Below are 18,832 nucleotides of genomic sequence, written 5' to 3' on the forward strand. Positions count from 1 at the left end.
CCCCTGGAGGGGGAGTGAGTGAGCAGCTGTATGGGCTTAGTTGCTGCCTGGGGTTAAACCATGACAGCTCCCTTCCTGCCTTTGCACAGTCAGGGCTACAGAGCAAGGCTAACGAAGACAAGTGCGAGTGTAAAACAGGCAACAGGTTGAACCAGCACACAAAGTGTGGCAGGGTGATTTCTCTGGAAATGTTATGTTCTACTTTGCTTGGAGGAAAAAAAAAAACATTGCCTAGTCAAACCTAACATTGGTGATGACTGACTGCAGCGCAGTGGCAAGCTCTTCCACCAGAATGTATAATTTTTCACTTTGTTGCTATATTTAATTCTAACTTTCAGTTCTGTTACATGGAATAATCAATGGGGCAACTTGACCCAGTATTGAAGCGTGCAAGTGGTTTAAAAAGCTTGGGGATGAAGTCACTCAGAATAGTATCCTATATTTTGTTTGCCATATCTTGAAGAATTTTTTAAATAGGCATAGTATTTTTAGTGGGTTTTTTTTTTTTTATTTAATAGGAATTACTAGGAAATATAGTCAGAACTTAATGCTTATCAGAACAGTGATTTGAATTCACATGAGGTCAGGGAAACCTTTGTTTATCTATTTTTATTTTGAAGTACAAAATACTTAAATCAAAAACTCGGGAAAAATGAGCAGATATCAGATGAACTGGAAAACATGGGAAAAGAATAATATTTTTCTCCCCAAGACCAGTAAAGATACATAATCAAAGGGTAATGTTTATTGACTTGAGGATTCTATTCTGTTTGGATTCACAATGGTTATTTTTACATGCCTAAACCAGAATGCCCACAACAGAGAGATTTACCAGTTTCAGATTTTAATATGTAAGTTTCACACAGTGTTCGTTCTGATGACTCATGTTCCAATTAACATCTTCATTTTTTTTGTTTAATGACTAATCTAGTACTCTAGAGTTCTGTTTAGCAAGACACGGAACATAAGCTGTGGCTTGTTGAGTGATCCTTGCAAACTCAGACCTATCCCAGTAGTGTCAGTCTTATTATTTGGTTTACCTTCAGCTACGCTTGTCTTTGAGGTTTTAATGGAAACCAGCCAGAAACTGTTGACTAGGGGAAGAACTGCATTTCTTCGACATCTCCCATCTCTGAGCTTTATTTATAGTTAGATCTTCGTGTTTGGGCTGAGAGAGCCTGTCTTGAGGTTTACGGAATGTGATTTGATAATAGCAAAAAAATACAACTCAGTAACCCAAAGCATACTGTTGTGAGGTTAAATAAAATCTTGAAATCCCCCACGATCCCATCAGAAAGCAGCTAAATGGCTTGGTGTTTCAAACCTGGGTGTTACTGTAGTACCCTCATTGCTCTGGAGCGACGGTGGCTTATGACCTTACCACAACTAATGTGGGATTTGTTCACCAGCAAAAACATAAAATTGCGAAGTTCACAGTTTTTGGTAACTGCTAATTAAAATCAAACACTTCTAACTTTGGAAATTCTTCCTAATCCCAATCTTGTAGCTGTTTATAATTGCATCAGAAAGACTATTATTTTGTCTCTGAGGCTGTTATAACTGAGGTTTTGACCTACAATTTTCAAAATGAATAAGGATCAAAATTCACCTAACTTTCACAAACGTGTCTGTGATACCTGATAATTAATTTGTGAAACTTTTTCTAGGAGATATTTTATTGGCTGTGCAACTGTGTAGTTCTTCTGAGAGACAATTTATAGAGTTGTAGTCCTTGGGCTTGAAAAGCTTCCTAATTTTCTTTCGTTTTATGATACTAACCAATGCAAATAGAGGCTAGAGGATAGACAGGACAGAGGAAGGGACAGAACTCACTTTAAATGAAGTTAATATTTTTATGGCACCATAAGGACTAACAGTAATCACTGTTATTAATGACCTCATAAATCAGACTAGGAAAAAAAGTGAGTAAGAGCCCTCTGGATATGAAGAATTTGGTTTTGTAAACTGATGAGAGAAACATCCTTGCGTTGTACTTAAAGTCCTTTTTCCCTTAAAGATGTCACATCCATAACATATTAGAAAATCTTTTAAAATCTTTGCATTGGTTTTGCCCTTGAAGTGTAAAGTAGAAAGATCTTTATTATGTAGTATTAACGTTTTACAGGGAATTGATCTTCCCCATTTGATGTTGTAGGATTTATTTCAAGGAAAATCTGTGCAGAAATATCCTGACAGATGTTTGCTTTCCCTCTTGCCTTTTCAGAAGCACAATGCAGGGTTTTGAGCCAAATGAAATGAAAAGTAAGAATGCTTTAAGTCATCTTTGTGTTTTCCTGATGCAGAGATGTTTTGGAGGCAGAAGGGGTCCCAAGGGTAAGCTGCCCAGCTCTGGACACCTCTGGAAATTGTACCAGTCTCTCTGGAACTGTCCTTTATGGCTTTGAGCAAGCTGCAGTCTTCATGTTGCTGAGTGCTTTTCTATACGCCAGTGCTTGTAGCAGCATCTTGGGGGGGGCGAGGGGGCAGGCAGCTTGTAAGTTGTATTTCGAAGTTCTTGGGAAAGGGAAAATTTTCCACTTCAACCTATTGCCTTGGGACTATCTTTGCACCATTTTGGCTTGCTTAATTATTGTCTAGTGTTTTTGTCTCAACCTGATAAAGAACTTCTGTAGCAGTTATTTGGAAAACTCAAAAAATATCTCTGAATACATGTCCTTTCCCCTTCTTCCTGCTTTGCTCCTGAATATATAGGACTTGGATCTGAAGCAGCAGTTTGGGTGCAGCTGAAGTGTGGGATTGGGAAAATACCTCCAGTTTCAGTTCCGGTGATTTTTTTGACGTTCTCCCACCATTAAGGATGAGAATAAGTGCACATCCCTGTTCTTGCTAATCAGTTAATGGCACGGGATCATGCTCTGTTAGGATGACAATGTTTCAGTGCAGGGTAGGAGGTAGCGCTGTCCACTGTCACTATTACCCATAGTTGGTAACAGGAAGTCAACTCCCATCTGACAAATCTTGTTCAAATATGTGTGGATGTGGACAGATTGCTTCCAGGACAGCTCTGGGGTTGAAGTGGTATAGTCCCTGTCCTGCAGTGTAAAGCCTGAGGAAATAAATCTGTCTTGGACCCAGTCTGGCTCCATGCATGTCCACAGCAGACGTCTGTGCTGCACTTGTTTTCAGAAGTCAGTACAGGCATAATAAGGTGGCTTCCTATGGAGATAGCAGTGGTCCTGAGCAGCTTGTGTTCATCTCAGCTGCCTGATGGGACTCAGCCTTGTTCCTCAAGAGCTACTTCAGCATACAGGTACCATGGTTCCTAGCTGTTTCTTGATTATTTTTTTTTTTTTTCTTTGTGGAATGAGTTGTGCTGCAGATACATGGGACATCTCAATTCCTATGCGAAACCAGTCTGGACCCCTTAGGAGTTGTTAGCTCAGTTGCAGCACTTGGTGGGGGGAGAGGTAGCCTTATGAGGAGAGGCTGAGGGAAATCGGACTGTTCAGACTGGAGAAAAGGAGACTGAGGGGAGACCTTATCACTCTCTACAACCACCTGAAAGGAGGTTGTAATGAGGTGGGTCTCAGTCTCTTCTCCCAAGTAACAAGCAATAGGACAAGAGGACATGGCCTCAGGTTATACCAGGGGAGGTTTAGATTGGATATTAGGAAAAATTTCTTCATCAAAAGGGTTATCAAGCATTGGAACAGGCTGCCCAGGGAAGTGGTGGAATCACCCTCCTTGGGGGTATTTAAAAGACGGGTAGATGTCGTGTGTAGGGACATGGTTTAGTGGTGGCTTTGGCCGTGTTAGGTTGATGGTTGGACTCAATGATCTTAAAGAACCTTCCAACCTAGATGATTCTATGATTCTATTTCATAGAAGGGAGTGCTGTTATAAGGACCCACCAGAACCCACAAGATGGAAACACTGGTATGATGCAGAGCTAAAAACTGAATCGGTGCTATTAACATGAAAAAATCATCAGAGGAATGGCTTTAGCAGCCTGGTGAAGACTAAGTATGAGAATTTAAGAACTTCTGGAAAGTAATAGGCAGTTAAGGCAGATGCCTTTATTTTATTTTATTTAGATCATCTTATGCTTTTAAAGCTGGAAACTTCCCTGGTTGACAGCCCAGAGGAATATTGATAGGCCCAGAAGGGAACCTCTGCCTGTCTTAACTGTGACAAAATCTTTGAAGAGAGACACAGGAATAGTATCAGCATTTTCAGAAAGGAGAACAACACTCTGGAGTCCTGAAAATGTTTCAGAGAATCTTCCTGGTGGGGATGTATAAGGAGTTTAAAGAGGCCATGTGAATTCACAGGAGGGAACTAGGTTGTCCTTTCACCTTTCTGTAAGGTGGGGAGTTACCTGTGGGAAGCCATTCTCCCAGTGAGCTGACAAATTGTTTTAGGAGGTGAATAATTAACGTGAGGGGAGAGAGCAGCATCTAGTGATGGGGCTCAGCTCCTGCAAGAAGAAAGCACTTCCTCCGAGGAGCCGAAGACCCTTTTTAGGGACAGGCTCCAGATATATGGCTGTTGGCATTTTGGGCTCCTGTATAGCTGTCAGATAACTCAGGATCTGATAGTATGGGTGAACTTTGAAACTCGCCTTAAAATGTCCTGAGAACAATCATTGCCCTGTGAAGTAATTCTCCTCACTCTGGACATGAACAGACAGCTCAGAAGGAATGGCCAAAGAACAGCACTTGTTAGTGCTTCAGAGGCAGGACAGAGATTTTTTTTGGTAATAGGTGATGGAGATAAAATATGTCAGTGTGGAAACTGGAGATCCTGGAACAGTAACACTGACAAATTTGGAGTTTTTTTGCAGATCAACCCCGTGTGGAAAGCCAATTGATGCATATGTGGCAGAAGCAGTCAATACCACACCCGGGAATTCAGGCTTTGGAATCAGCCATGTATTTCACGCGTGAAAAGGAAAAACCATTATACTGTTCGTTTTCATTTTCTATAATGTTTAAACCCATCTATGTATGATGTGCACAGTCAAAATACGTGACCAATGGCTGAAAAGTGTATTTTTATGTCTTGTGGTATCCATGATACCATGGATGACTGCCAGATACCTTACAGCCTTAAAAAATATGCTAATAACATGTTTTCTTTGGGTAATGAAACCACTTTTTCAAGAAAGGAAGGATTTCTGAGGAGAAAGCAGGGATGAAAGGTTATTTTCAGCAGGTGCAAAAGTAATTTTTACATATGTATGTACTCTATAAAGACATCAACAGTTGACTTTTAAATTCCTTATGCAGACTTGTCGTGTTTGATCCAGGGATGTATATTGGTTACTTGCCATAATGTATTACCTGCCAGCTGTCAGCCAGGACATGAACCTCAGTACAGAACAAAATATAATATTGGAGGAGTGACTCCTGCCTTTGCTTTTTCTTTATTAATTTCCATTTCTTTCAAGGAATGCTCTAGCATCTTCAAATGGATCTCATTGATTTTATTTTTTTAATATGTTGTTATAAATTCAAATACACAGTGGCTTCTACAGGTTCTTGACAGAATCAAATTAAGGCATACTGTACTTGATGGTCCTGTAAATAGAGTTCTACTTTCACTCCTATTTCAATCAATGAACATCCATTAAATAACAGGGGAAGAAAACAGAACACATTTTTCCTTCAGTTTTAGACTGCTGGGTTGTCTCAGGGATGGGGATCAAAAAATGTGTTTGAAATCTTTTTGTGAAAAAAAAATATAAAATTGAACAACCTATTGTGCAGTTTTGGTGCACGACTGTTCAAGGAAAGAAGTGAAAACTTTACATTCACATGCACTGACATACTTTTTTTTAAATAGAAATAGATTTTGTGATAAAGCTGTTGAAGCGTGAATATTTTACCCTCTTACAATACTGCAACTTTGTGAAGGAAGGTAGTGTATGTACAATTTGGTAACAGTTGAGGACTTTGTCAAAGATTGTTTGAGCTGGAAGTAACTAACAGCTGTTTCTCAGCAATACTGTTGCTGGGTGGGCACCCACACATAACTATGTGAAGTTTTACCTCAAACCAGGACACCCATATTCTAGGAAAAATTAGTAAATTCTGTAAGGCGCTAATTGCTCAGACTTCACTTGAGCTTTTGCAAATTCAGGGGTTAAAGCGCATACAATTTGGCATCTTGATCATGTATGTTTTCCTTGACTTTTACACATTAAAAAAAAAAAAAATTAGTTTTTTTCTGAGGTAACTGGAAGAGTGAACCAGAAAATTGCTGCACCTGATAGCAGTGCCTATGGAAGTAGCAGGGAATCTATGCATGTGCAGTAAGCTAAGACCAGTTGTACCTGTTTAGTATGTTTAGCATCTAAAGAGTAGCAGAATTTCTATTTCTCTGCAAAGAATCTGATATCTAATGCATATTCTTTCTCTGCTGCTTTTTTATCTATTGTCAATTTATACCTCTGAGTGGTAGAAAGAGGCCTTTATCAATGGTCATGATAAGACTTATTCTTTCCTCTTAAATTTGACATACTCTGGTGTCTGCTTTTTGTTTCTAGCTTCTGTATTTTTTCAACTTGGATTGAAACAGATACTATCGTTTAGTCGTTCTTGCTTACAAATGCTTCTTTATTTATTTTTTATTTAAATCCATGACAACTACTGTAAATTATACCCCTTCTCCAGAGAGGAGTGAAAAAAATTAATTAAAAAATATAAAATCTTCTGAAGTGGTTCCTCTATAGAGGATATAATCTCTTGTATTATGTGGATATTCTGAAAGTGCAAAGCAACACAAACTCAGTAATTTCTAGAAAAGAAGTCCAAGGATAGCCACCAGGAAAACAACCCTTACATGGACAAAACCCAAAACACCACAACAGTTCTGACTTTACAGAAGTGTGAAGCAGAACCAAGCACAGATAGATCTAGTGAAAAAACTTTCAAAGGTCACGTGGTACATGTGCAAAAGAAAACTGACCCAAAATTTAAGATATAAGCTGTTTTGATTTTTTAATTATTTCTTTATTTCTTGGCTGGTAAGAAAATTTTACCTGGTCTGTTCTGCCTCCCCTGCGAGTTTTAAATTTGCCCCTGCCCTACCTTTCTGCTGCCAACCAAGTGCTTCCTCTTTTTGTTGCTAGTACCTAATCTTGTGCTTGAAATCAAGCCAGGTGAGAACAGTTCAGGTGCATGTTCATTTAAAAATGCTGAAACGCAGGGGATATCATCACCTCATGCACCAGGCAGCTGCTTATGAAGAGTGGGGGGTTCATGGAGCTGCTCCCAGGGAGCGTACCCAAGGTACCTGAACCTCAGAATGGGCATTTCTCTTCACTGCAGGCCTTGTAATGCTCACCCCTCCTTCCCATGCAGTGACATGGAAAGGGGGTTGAGGACAACACCGGAAACCTTGGCATTTATTTGAAAAAAGCCAAAATGTGCAGACCTTATTTTTGTTGAGGAAAGCCTGTAAATGTGGGAAAGCAAATCCCAGAGAATTGGAAACAAGAAGGCAAATGAAAGGGCTCTGACTTTTAAGAAATAGCTGATTTAACAACTTTAGCAATTTGAGGTACATATACTCTCACAGTTCAGCAGAAAGTGTCTTCCATCAGCGGTATTGTTCCTGTTGCTGTAATGAGGACCAGTGTTCAACGCGAGGTGCACAGACTCTCACCTTGGAAGAGGATGAGCCCCTGAGGAGAGCACTGTGAGAAACTCTGCCAGTTATTTTAGCTAGGAAAGTATAGCAGGTGGAAATTGGGTCAGTACCTCTGAGTAGGTTTGGGGATCTGGAAGCTGTGGGGACGTCTCTGTGCTGGGAATGAAAACGGTGCTGTGGCCTGTGTGGTGACAGCACATTGCTTTTTCCCTGTGGCCCCACAGTCAGCCCATGACTTCTTTGAAATGACCAAGAGGATCCATGGTTGTGTGACACACTGTGTGGGATGCACCTTTTCCCACCTGTCCTTGCATTTTGTTTAACAAGTTTGCCTGGCTATAGGAAATTATTTGCTGAATCTAAATGCAAGTTAATACTGGTGTTCTTGACATTTGGATGGTATTTCTTGCTGTGGCAACCAGTTTTTCAAAACAATGAGGGAGACAGTGATCGAGTTTTTCACTACCTGATACTTTTCTATTCAACAAAACCTTTCTATTTTTTTTTTTGAAGAATTTTTATGAGATGGCATATAGAAGTAGGTTGTTTGATAATAATGTTGAAACATTCCCTCAAGATCAAAGAAAGTGATACAGCTATTATTTTAAAGTAACGTCATCATTATAATTGCATGTTAATTTTTTACTTAGTCTTCAGTTCTAAAACAGCATCTAAACCTGAGAAGTTCTGGTGCGCTGTTTTTCTACAGTCATTGACTCTGGTTAAGGGACTCTTCAGGAACTGAAGTGTAATAGTGAAGTTAATTGACCTGAAAAGGTGTTTGCAGTAATTTTATTGGGAAAATTGAAAAAATTAATCATAGTATTAAACCAACTTCTTGCAATTTGGGAATTGTCCAAGTTGTTAAAATAGTGATAGTGGTAGTTTTCAGAAGGTGACTATTTGAACCGTCTAGCACAGAGAAAGTTGTCCCGCTGTACACAGGCCTCTGAGTGCAGGGGTTTTAAAAGTGTGTAAATGCTGATGGAGGAGGAGGAGGAGAGGTTGGGGCAGTTCAGAGGATGCAAAGTCCTACACCTAAAGCCCTCTCTTAAGGGCTCAACTGCCAACCGCCTAATGACACCAAAACCCATAAAAGTGGTGGTGTTTCATAGAATCATAGAATGCTTTAGATTGGAAGGTACCTTGAATATCATCGATTTCCACCCCCCCTGCCATAGGCAGGGACACCTCCCACTAGATGAGGTTGCCCAAGGCCACATCCAGCCTGGATGGAACACTTCCAGTGATGAGGCCTCCACAACTTCCCTGGGCAACCTGTTCCAGTGTCTCACCACCCTCAAAGGGAAAAATCTCTTCCCAATATCTAATTTAAATCTTCACTCTTCCAGTTTGAAGCCATTCCTCCTTGTCCTATCACTACATACACTTGTAAAAAGTCCTTCCCCAACTCTCCTGTAGGCTCTCTTTAGGTAGTGAAAGGCCACAATAAGGTCTCCCCAGAGCCTTCTCTTCTCCAGGCTAAAATCATCAAAATTCAGTGTGTTGATTTGGAGTAAGGCTAAGCTGCAGGCATTAAAAGTCAGCATGGACCAACGCAAAGTCAATGCTTTACAGCCAGCTGAGAGGAAAAAAGAAGGCTGGGGTGTGTGCAGCCGGCAGTTGTGTGCTGCCCTCCGCTGACAGGGAGAGCGATGGGAGCTCTTCTGCTGGGGAGGTTGCAGTACCAAGGCCTCACTGATTAAAAGGCCGGGTGTTGTGGGTGTGAGGACTTGTGGACTAAAGAGAAAAGAAAAAAAAAAAAAAATCTTGTGTAGCTAGTGTGCTTGAAGGGAAGGGAGGAAGGGGACAGAGGGCTCTACGTCACATTTAAAAATAAGAATTTTATTACTTTGGAAGGTTTGCCCAACAAGTCGTGTCAAAACAATGAAATGCTGTCCCTGTTAAGTTAAGGAGTTTTATGGATGTTTGGGGGATTTAAATATCTGCGGCAGGAATTATTACAAGTATATGCGGAGTGCCAGTGTATTAATTTGCTGATTAAAAGTTGGATTAGTATTAAAATAATGGAACAGAGAGAAGAAATGTTGTTCTTCAGAGGTGGGGGAAGATGAGAGGTTTGTGTAGGTGTTTAACAGCCTAATGGTGTGTTTGCTAATAAGATTTTTGCTAATTTTAGTGCCATTACAGCAAATGCTGTGGTATCTATATAACAGTAAGAACAATGCAAAGAACGTTACCTGCCAGTATTAGTTGCTTTGCACTCGTTCTCTTGTGAATTTTGGATAGGCAATCTATTCAAAAGCATCTGATGACAGAAACACCCTAAGCAAAAGAGTTCACAAACATTCTGTATGATTTTGAATTAATTCTTTTTTTTTTTTCTTCCCCCACCCCCACTCCGCCCCCATCCTTTTATACACAGTACCTTTCTTTTGCCTTTCTTCTTTGCAGGTTTGACCATTTCCATTATTTTCTTATTTCTGCTGAGGCTGGTAAGCTGGTTTGATGCATTCAGCAGTCAAAAGTGCAGTTCCATGTGCATTTGTGTTGGCTGAGTAAGCAAAATGAAAGAGGCTGACTGTGAAAGTGAAAAGGTGATTTACGCTGGTGTCATAGTGCTGTGCTGTAATAAAACGCAGGGATTGTTGGACACACATTATATCGTGCAATTATATAATTATAAACAATATAATTGGAGGCAGTTGAGCTTGAATGCAGCAGGCTGTTATTTAGCAATCATCTCTTTCAAGGCTCATTAAACACAGATTTATACACAAAATAAAAGCTTTGCTCTATAAAGGCTAAATATGTAGTGGTATTTATTCACCAAAACGTAATACGTAGATCTAAAGCTGTCAACATCTATAATGGATTTAGTCAGTGGTTGTAAACGAAGTTGTTCAGTGGGTATGACAATACCGAGCCCTTTGCCTTTATTTAAGGCATTATTTCTGTGGCTGCCTTTGTATGTCTGGTTTGGAAGGCCAAAGAGCCCATATGTACAGCTGTGATCTTGGATTTTGAAGTCTGACAAGCAGGGACACTACAGATGGTCAAAGTGTTTTGAAAGGTAATGAAGATCTCTTAAAAATCATCAATACTTTGGACCTATGTTAACACTTAAAAATTTTAGAATTCTGAAGTGATGAATGAGTTTATGGGGAAGAAAATTAAGAAGCTGAAATATTTTGGTTTTGTTGACCCCAAGTCATTTAGGGTTTTTGTGTTTGGTGGTTCTGGGGTGTTTTTTTTGCATATTTGACTTTATTACCTGAAGCAAAATAAGTTTTTATTAAAAAAAAATGAAGGGAGAAGAATCTTATGAGCTAAGAGGAAAAAAAGCACAGAAATAAGAACTTCTTAATGTGCGGAAATCTACCACACATATAGTGGTACAGTCTACCTCAAACTTTTAATAGTTGACAAGTTTGGAATGTAAGTGTATATTTAAATGTATATACATAAACTGAAATTTAGGTGCTTAGATATTTTTTGTTAGGCTTTTTTGAGTATCTAGAACTCCTGCTGACTTGTAAACAGAGCTCTGAAACAACAATATAAATAACTAAGAAGCATTCTTGGAGGAGAGCCTGCAGGCCTCATATCTGAGTACGGCTCAGCACTACAAAGAGTCTGACCTATATGTGCTACAGACACTTTTGTATTTGTTTTCAATCCACATGTGAATTTGTAAATGTTCCATTTTAATGATTTCCTGATAGGTCATTAGCTCCAGTCTCATTTTCTAATTCTGTGCAATGTGTTCAACCTTCATTCCTTCTTTAAGTGATTCGCAGGAGCCGGATCGATGCGAGGCTCCTGTGAGTTTTGGGATGCCTCTGATGACCCAAATGGTCTGGCGTCACATGGCCACTGCATCGCTGTTTCCAGCATATGGTACCTGACCTCAGCAGTTTGCGGCTGTCAACCTTTTAAGAAGTTACTGTGTTCTACGTCGCTACCTTTCACTTTGCTACATCAGAAATGTGTCTGCACAATAACTGCAGTTTACTTGAGTTCATTTATGATACTGGAAGGTGCTAATTAATATAGTATGAGTTATTGTAATTAAACATTTTGAATGCACATAAAGTATTGTGATGTTGATGCCTTTAGCAACTGAATCTTCATCTTAGCCTTTGGTAACTGTGATGCAGAGCTGTATTTCAGAGCTGCTTTCCTTCCCCCTCTTCTGCCTTGTTTGCTTATTTATCCAAATGTGTTAACTCGCAATGTTTCTGAGTCATGTTAGTGAATTAACAAGGTCCAGCTTCTTGTAACACCATTCTAAAACACTGCAGTCTTTTCAAAGTTTAGAGATGAAGCGTTCACAAATGCAAGCCATGAAACTTAAATGTTGCTTGGTGAAGCTGCTTTTGTTTGCTTTTTGTTTAAAAAAATAAAAGTGTATTCTTAGTAATATAGGGACAGATGCTCTAGCAGTTTTCACTGGCTCCATAGTACAGTGGTCTTACAACAATACAACAATGGTTTGGTAGAGGTGGGGTTTTTTTGCTTTCTTTGTCCTTTATGCAAATGCAAATTCCTACACAACACTGCAAAGCAATGGAGATCACGTGCTTATTAAGTTAAAGAATTTCACATTTAAATTTTCAGTGCTGAACTATTTTGATCTGATAAGCAGCGGGACTGCCTCAAGAAATTTGGTTATTTAATTTCATTTCTTTTGACATACCTTTATATTTTGAAACTGCCAACTCATTTGTGTGTTCTGCAGAATAAGTAGAAACTGGTTAAAGAATCTAACTAGCTAATCTCTTAGGTTTGTGGGGTTGGTTTTTTTTCTTTTTCAGAAGACCATGAATAATGAACCTTAGCTGGAAATAGCCTTGGAAAAACTATTGTGCATGTTCATTCTGTATCTTCTGAGTGCATAAGTGGTATGTAACTTGGATCCCCAATCTTTCAACTTTTCTATTATATTAAAACTCCATTTTAAAAGAAAATACTGAGTTCTGTTAATCAACATTGCCTTTTTTGTTTCTCTATAAAGTCCTCTCCTTTCAAATAAATTGCCAGTAGTCTCCTGGTGTGCTGGATAAAAGAAGTAATCCTTATCTAGTGCTTTATGGCATTTCATGGCTAAGAAACAGAGCAAAGTGAAAATTTATCTTGGTTGATCACTACAGCAGAGTGTGCTGGCTTGTACAATGTGCAAAAACTTAAAAGTTAGACTCCAAAACAAGAACTTGTGTTTCCACATGTGCTTTGGTTTTGTTTTGGCTTTGAGTTACTGTCTCCTGATGCACCACTCCTACGACACAGTAATTGCTGTATCACAGGGTTTTATCACCCTATGGGCTGGCGTGGCAGAGAAGCACTGTCATGGGATTTCTCTTAAAATTCATGTTAACACCTCCACCGCAGGGATGCCCACAGGGTCTTTGGCTTGCATGACTTTCAGTGTCTGTCAGCCCTTTCCATGAAGGGGAGCAGGTAATCTTCCAGGACATCTGGTTTTGCCCAGCTTAGCCCATCGTGACTGGCTCACTGGTAAGCTCTGCGCAGGGGCAGAGCAGTGGCTGAACAAGCTTCTGGCTTTAGAAGCAGTGCAATATCTGAACTTTTGCCATTTCCCATACTTCAAACAATAAATTAATGTCTCAGACATCGGGGAGTAATAACTTTAAGTTGAGAGTCTTTAAATCGTTACTTAAGGGAGGACAAAACAACACATATACTCTAAACATAACAACTTTAAGAGGAAAATGGAATAACAGTGTATGCTGAATAGTTTGCATTACTCACTGAGCAAATCACTCTTTTTGGAAGCTTTCACTCTTTTAAGAAATTGGATGCTAGTTTGGGTAACTTGCACATTTTTCTGATTGTATTCATACCAGCTTTTGTATAATACATTTTCTGCTCTTAAGGTCTAGTCCAAAGATGATAAAATGTTTTTGTAAACAGCTGTACTGCAGACAAACAACACTGAGCACATTTAATAGGATTTGTGCAAGGATCTTTTTCCTCATTAGTATTGCATAACTGCATACTGTGCACTGATAGGTGGTGGTCTTTTGAAAGAAAGCAGTAAAGAGAAGATTGAGTCAGGAACTCCATCTTGATCTAAAAAGGAAATGTTATTTCAGTTCTGTATATGAGGAAACATACGTTTTGAAGTGTTGTGCATTAAACGTATGTATGTGTGTTTTCAAAGTAATTTTTTATCTAGGTGAACATATGTATCTGATTGAATAGGTTGCTAATATATTTGTATTGTACTGAGATTATGTACTGAGTACATAAACCTTCCTCTAATCAAAAACACAAAGAGAAAGGCACTGCAGATTAAAAACAATGAGTAACATTGCTAAAGAAATTATGGATCTTGAAGCTTAAAAACAGACTTTTCCTTCAGTCTTTAGCAAATAGATGATGAAGTAGTAGATGCATCAGTGTTTATCCTGGCACTCACTTTTTAAAATGTTTCAAGATCCTTGTAGGAAGAGGCTCTGTTATGGCTGTTACTAGAGCAGAGCCTGCTCGGATGCCTGGACCACCCGCTGAAGTCCGGGCGACTTGTGCACCTTCAGGAAAAAGCAGAGACCCTTCTGAGAACAGCTGAGGACTAAAGGAGCTGGTTTCATTTCCGATTCCTAATAATTAGAAAGACAGAGGTTTGACTGATTCCAAGGACCTAATGCAAATATTACTTTGAAGTTATTCAAACTACAGAACTAAGGAAATGTAAAATAAAGTGAAGTATAGCTCATATATGGGGGGGGGGGGGGGAAATCAGCTTTGGATTGTTTGAAAGCAGTGGATGCATTTAAGCTGAGCTGCAGAGCACTGTCCAGCTGGCTTCAAGCTCATCTGTTTTAATGATTGAAATGTTCCCTAGGAAAACTGTCGTAACAGCAAACAAGTGATGCAAATCATCAGAAAGGGCTAACTGTGTAACTCTCCTCTCATATGAAGGTGTAAGTGTGTGACAAGGCAATTTGCTTGCAGGCAATATCAGAAACTTGAAGGTCTTTAGTCGGTCCATTAGAAATCTTCTCCTCCCCCAATCATTTATTCAGTTCTGCATCTCTTTCCTCTTTATACCATGCAAGCATGCTGTGACAGCATTATTCCTGAGGAAATTTCCTGATGTGTTATAAAACCAGATCGTTTTTTTTTTTTCCCCTTGCAGCATATAACACAGTGTTAGTTTTTACTTTCTTGTTTGCACTTGGCTATTTGTCAACATGGTTCGCCACAAAACTAACAAACAAACAAAACCATGGAAATAATCCCCTCTCTCAACTCTCCCGAATAACTAGGGTTTTTTTTGTTTGTTTTAATCATTTATAGTCTAAAAAATTGACACCTATAATCCTTACCCAAGGCAAGGGAAGGGGGCTTGCAGGATATCTTTTGCCATTCGGGCGCTGCTATAGCTCCCTATCAAGTTAATGGAAATTCTACTACTCACTTGAGTGGAAATGGGATTGAGCCTTTGCTTACTGACATCATTCTGATGCAGTGGGGTTCCTTGCACCTGTATGACCAGGGGAAAAATAGGAAAGCCAGTGTTAATAAAGACTGAATAAAAAAAAAAAAATCAATGTCAGGTGTTATAGGTTAAATGTTCCGGACTTGCATCTTTTCCTATAGCTTACCCAGAAACCTGATGTCTTGCACTGCTTAAACTGTTGCGTCAGTGAAACAGTTTAAGTCAGCAATGGTGGATTCATGTTTTGTGCTTCATTTTGAAGGCAATTAATATAGCACGCTACAATTCTGTACGCCAAAAGATGTAGATTGTGTACTGTATCATCTCAAACTCATAGTCGGATAATAAAGATTCATGTCACATTGCTGTCATGCTAATAGAGAGTTGAAACTTGACCTGTTTTCTTTTCAAGAACAACCTTAGCATTAACAATGTTTTACATAGATTTACATGAGAGTTGGACACTTCTGCTTAATTTCTAGTGAACGTAGGCTGCTAGAGAGTCATGTTTGCCTTGCTTTATAGTTCAAGAAACCTCAGCAAAACTCTTCTCATTCTCAGTTAGATTGTATGAATATAAGAAAACTAAATACTTGACAGCTATGACTTTCAGAGAGCTGATTTTCTAAAAATGCAATTAATATAATGGTACTGTTGGTAGAAAACAGCCCCCTCATCTCCCTGACAGTCCTTATTATTTCTTTCCATTCCCCTTCTTTTCTATTTCCTTCTTTTAACTTTACTCTGAGAGAGAAATAGTCTGTAGAAAGGAGCAAAGATGAAAAATGGAAGTAAAGGAAGAAGGGCACATTTTTCCTTTCAGTCTTCACAGATTTGTTCAATTGACACCTTAAGAATGTTTGTGTATTATTTTTTTTTTTTACAATTTGTAACCTTCAGGGTTTTCTGTAAACTTTTCTGAAATATTTCTTATTACCAAATTCTGAACCTCAGTGAACACTCTATGTCAAGACTAAAATGAGATAAGATACTGATTGGGATATCTAAGTTATCTGTAAGTATTTGAATTGTAACAGAAAGTGAAAAGAATGTTGTGGGATGCTAAACTCTCTGTAGTGACAAAGTGTTTTTTGTTCTTCCCCACAAAAATTTGTGGCTTGTTAGCCTGTTCTGAATAGGGAAAGACTTCACCATGGGTGAAAATGTATTCCTTCCTGTTCAACAGGTCAAGTTTTCTTCAGATTGAGGCAGAATTGTGGCTCATGGACATCTGATGTGACAGGTAAGTTGATTTTGACATGTCTAGTTACACTACTGCCAAGTGACAAACATTGATCTTGATTGTGGAATTACAAACTATAGACGTATTATCTTACTTATTTTTCATTTACACTGGTGGAAGCTAAATTAAAATTTGCTTCCTTCCCCTCCCTCCCAAATGACACTTCAAAAACAAGGCTCAAATTACTATTAATTAACTTTTTATTCAGAAACAATATACAGCAGGAGATAAGCAAACAAAAAAAGTAACTGCAGTATACCTTATCTCTTGAAATAAGGTGGCAAGATATTTTCTAGTGTGAAAAAAGATATTTGGGCTTACAGGGAGACAGATCAGAAAATCTGGTATAATTGATGCATAGTCCACAGGCTCATAGTGTAATAAATAACTGTTTAGGTATAATAATAGTCAATGATGCTAAATCGCTTACTGGCACTGTTTCTTTTTTCTCTTCAGCTATTTAATTAGATGGGCAGTGTTGTAAAGAAGGTATCCAAGCATGTTGCTAGCACATAAAAGTGAGGCTAAAGTAAGGGTAGAGTTTTATATTGTGCTGTTAACTGAATGTTGTTTTTCATAGCAGTCGTTTAATACTTAGGACATAGATCTACAGACCCATTTGGTCTTACAATCACGTGTGTAAAAAAACAGTGGTGTGACCAAGCAGGAGTTTTTCTTGCCCTGGGGTATGTGAGGCTGCTCCAGTTCCAGAGAAACAGTGGAGAGAAATGTGAAAGGATTTGATCGAAGCTTGCATGAGGCTCTAGGAAACCCTTTGTTGCAGGAACGTCCACTGTGGAAATGATTACTGGGAGGGTTGTGGCAGTCAGAAGCAGTTAGGCAACTGGGGGTGTCCCGCGCTACTTGTGTCACTCAAGCAGCTGCATTGTAGAACAGTGTATTTAATTGGATAGAGTTGATCTGACAAACAAAGTTGAACTAAACTTGCAGTAGAAATTTTTAAGTACGCAAAAAAAAAAAAATAATGGAAGCAACACATAACTATTAGCTTGTCAACTTTGAAATCCAGTTTAGGAGACTGCTTAATGATATCATTTTTCAAGTTGCGGGGTAACTTTTTCTGAAGCAATCTAGACAAAAGATATATTCCTGGTAGGATTTTGAGTCCTATTTACAGTAAGTGTTGTTGTCTACATTCAGTTTTTTACAGTTAAGATTTAAAAATGAAGGTAGGAAAAAGCGTCAGTGCTTTCTCTACTAGTCTGAACGTAATGATAAATTTCTAGAATTTTGTTGATACTTCAGGGTTTTCTGTTTATAAAGCCGTGTAGGAGAGAATTTAACTCCATTCAATCTGGTTTATTTTCATCACTACTTTGCAAGGTACCAAATATGTTTGGGGGTTTTAAACTTGCCTTTTTCATTCATTTTGGTACAGACCATCAAAGGCAAACTGGTAGCACCAGTCCAACACTGGGATGATGAAGTGTCAGTAAATTTAAAAATAGGGAATATAAAACATATAATATTTTTAGCTCCAGAACAGTTTACCATCCAGAACTATGTATTGCACTCAGATTGAGTAGCTTCTAAAATGTCAGTATGCTGTGATTTATTCCCTTCCTAGGTAAAATGAGCCTTAGTTTAACTTTCTGTGCCTGTGTAATACCTTGTGATAACTTAGACAGGCAGGCATTTAATGTGGCCTGTGCATGTATTCCTCAAATGAGAGGTGCACTCATATTGCACAAGTGTATGAGAGACATTGGCCCTGTGTGCGCGTTGTGTAAGTGCGATTGGTAACACTGGACCAAATGGGTATATTTTTCCATCAGCTTTTATTATGGACTGGATAAATCAATTCCTGCTTGCTTGTGGGAAGCAGAAAAAGGAAAAATGGTGCTGCAGAAATATGTGGATCTTTTGTTCCTTGCAGAAAGGGAAGGATTCATCTCAGCAGAGGACACTCCATGAGCTCTGCTTTTCAGAAGAGGTTTTCCTCTGTGTGAGTGTGTGTATGTTGATATCTCCTCTGTATCATAAAAGATGTTGACATTTTATAGATAGACTCTTCCATAAAAAAGGCTACATTTAATGGGTCAATCTTTTCATTGCTGTGTTAGGAACAAGTGTCCAATGTTTTAGAAGGTCTGAGGAAATGGCAGCTGGAGGCTGAAACTGGAAACATGAGGGTGGCAGAATAGCAGTCTGTGACACGGAACACACTTAAAATTTTTCAAAGTAACATTCTAAAAAATAAATCAGGAAAATAGATATCAGCCAGTGGATTTGATGTGTGTATAGCTCATTATGTGGTGAGAGGGATGGAGAGACTTCTGTTCTTGCAAGAGGAATAGCACTTTGCTGAAAAGGGAAGGTAGGCATGCGCAGCTGGTTCAGAGAAGGAAACTCCAGCAAGCTGGAGCTGAGAGGAAGAGTCGAAGAGTGAGAGCTCAGTGGCAGAGGTTATAGTGGATGAGCTACAATGAGAAGCTGGTGGGGATGGGAAAGTGAAGAAATACAATTAGAAACGTCCTTCGTTATCCCTGGTGCAGTGCATTGGGCTTCTCTTGTTCCTGGTGATGCAT

At 39.0% G+C, this 18,832-nt stretch overlaps 1 long non-coding RNA gene across 1 annotated transcript in view; it reads left to right on the forward strand.

Annotated features, from left to right (window-relative positions):
* LOC309686324 overlaps positions 1-18,832 on the forward strand; it is a 246,492-nt gene that overhangs the window by 83,273 nt on the left and 144,387 nt on the right. The window contains exon 2 of the long non-coding RNA XR_014270530.1: positions 16,227-16,283. This is a non-coding gene — a long non-coding RNA (uncharacterized lncRNA). The remainder of the gene's footprint in view (positions 1-16,226; positions 16,284-18,832) is intronic.

The sequence above is a fragment of the Vanellus vanellus genome (genome assembly GCF_965231255.1).
Source record: "Vanellus vanellus genome assembly, chromosome: 2".
In the NCBI taxonomy this organism is placed as follows: Eukaryota; Metazoa; Chordata; class Aves; order Charadriiformes; family Charadriidae; genus Vanellus; species Vanellus vanellus.